Source organism: Schistocerca gregaria, unplaced genomic scaffold (genome assembly GCF_023897955.1).
Source record: "Schistocerca gregaria isolate iqSchGreg1 unplaced genomic scaffold, iqSchGreg1.2 ptg001714l, whole genome shotgun sequence".
NCBI classification, from domain to species: domain Eukaryota; kingdom Metazoa; phylum Arthropoda; class Insecta; order Orthoptera; family Acrididae; genus Schistocerca; species Schistocerca gregaria.
Genome location: NW_026062969.1, coordinates 7857 through 10000, shown reverse-complemented (window position 1 = coordinate 10000; position 2144 = coordinate 7857).

The following is a 2144-nucleotide window of genomic DNA, read 5'->3' as shown; positions in this document are numbered from 1 at the left end:
CAGTGTAAGTTAGGTTAAGGTGCAGTGTAAGTTAGGTTAAGGTGCAGTGTAAGTTAGGTTAAGGTGCAGTGTAAGTTAGGTTAAGGTGCAGTGTAAGTTAGGTTAAGGTGCAGTGTAAGTTAGGTTAAGGTGCAGTGTAAGTTAGGTTAAGGTGCAGTGTAAGTTAGGTTAAGGTGCAGTGTAAGTTAGGTTAAGGTGCAGTGTAAGTTAGGTTAAGGTGCAGTGTAAGTTAGGTTAAGGTGCAGTGTAAGTTAGGTTAAGGTGCAGTGTAAGTTAGGTTAAGGTGCAGTGTAAGTTAGGTTAAGGTGCAGTGTAAGTTAGGTTAAGGTGCAGTGTAACTTAGGTTAAGGTGCAGTGTAAGTTAGGTTAAGGTGCAGTGTAACTTAGGTTAAGGTGCAGTGTAACTTAGGTTAAGGTGCAGTGTAACTTAGGTTAAGGTGCAGTGTAACTTAGGTTAAGGTGCAGTGTAACTTAGGTTAAGGTGCAGTGTAACTTAGGTTAAGGTGCAGTGTAACTTAGGTTAAGGTGCAGTGTAACTTAGGTTAAGGTGCAGTGTAACTTAGGTTAAGGTGCAGTGTAACTTAGGTTAAGGTGCAGTGTAACTTAGGTTAAGGTGCAGTGTAACTTAGGTTAAGGTGCAGTGTAACTTAGGTTAAGGTGCAGTGTAACTTAGGTTAAGGTGCAGTGTAACTTAGGTTAAGGTGCAGTGTAACTTAGGTTAAGGTGCAGTGTAACTTAGGTTAAGGTGCAGTGTAACTTAGGTTAAGGTGCAGTGTAACTTAGGTTAAGGTGCAGTGTAACTTAGGTTAAGGTGCAGTGTAACTTAGGTTAAGGTGCAGTGTAACTTAGGTTAAGGTGCAGTGTAACTTAGGTTAAGGTGCAGTGTAACTTAGGTTAAGGTGCAGTGTAACTTAGGTTAAGGTGCAGTGTAACTTAGGTTAAGGTGCAGTGTAACTTAGGTTAAGGTGCAGTGTAACTTAGGTTAAGGTGCAGTGTAACTTAGGTTAAGGTGCAGTGTAACTTAGGTTAAGGTGCAGTGTAACTTAGGTTAAGGTGCAGTGTAACTTAGGTTAAGGTGCAGTGTAACTTAGGTTAAGGTGCAGTGTAACTTAGGTTAAGGTGCAGTGTAACTTAGGTTAAGGTGCAGTGTAACTTAGGTTAAGGTGCAGTGTAACTTAGGTTAAGGTGCAGTGTAACTTAGGTTAAGGTGCAGTGTAACTTAGGTTAAGGTGCAGTGTAAGTTAGGTTAAGGTGCAGTGTAACTTAGGTTAAGGTGCAGTGTAACTTAGGTTAAGGTGCAGTGTAACTTAGGTTAAGGTGCAGTGTAACTTAGGTTAAGGTGCAGTGTAACTTAGGTTAAGGTGCAGTGTAACTTAGGTTAAGGTGCAGTGTAAGTTAGGTTAAGGTGCAGTGTAAGTTAGGTTAAGGTGCAGTGTAAGTTAGGTTAAGGTGCAGCATAACTTAGGTTAAGGTGCAGCGTAACTTAGGTTAAGGTGCAGTGTAACTTAGGTTAAGGTGCAGTGTAACTTAGGTTAAGGTGCAGTGTAACTTAGGTTAAGGTGCAGTGTAACTTAGGTTAAGGTGCAGCGTAACTTAGGTTAAGGTGCAGCGTAACTTAGGTTAAGGTGCAGCGTAACTTAGGTTAAGGTGCAGCGTAACTTAGGTTAAGGTGCAGCGTAACTTAGGTTAAGGTGCAGCGTAACTTAGGTTAAGGTGCAGCGTAACTTAGGTTAAGGTGCAGCGTAACTTAGGTTAAGGTGCAGCGTAACTTAGGTTAAGGTGCAGCGTAACTTAGGTTAAGGTGCAGCGTAACTTAGGTTAAGGTGCAGCGTAACTTAGGTTAAGGTGCAGCGTAACTTAGGTTAAGGTGCAGCGTAACTTAGGTTAAGGTGCAGCGTAACTTAGGTTTAGGGGCCAACGTGGGTTAGGTTAGGGGCCAACGTGGGTTAGGTTAGGGGCCAACGTGGGTTAGGTTAGGGGCCAACGTGGGTTAGGTTAGGGGCCAACGTGGGTTAGGTTAGGGGCCAACGTGGGTTAGGTTAGGGGCCAACGTGGGTTAGGTTAGGGGCCAACGTGGGTTAGGTTAGGGGCCAACGTGGGTTAGGTTAGGGGCCAACGTGGGTTAGGTTAGGGGCCAACGTGGG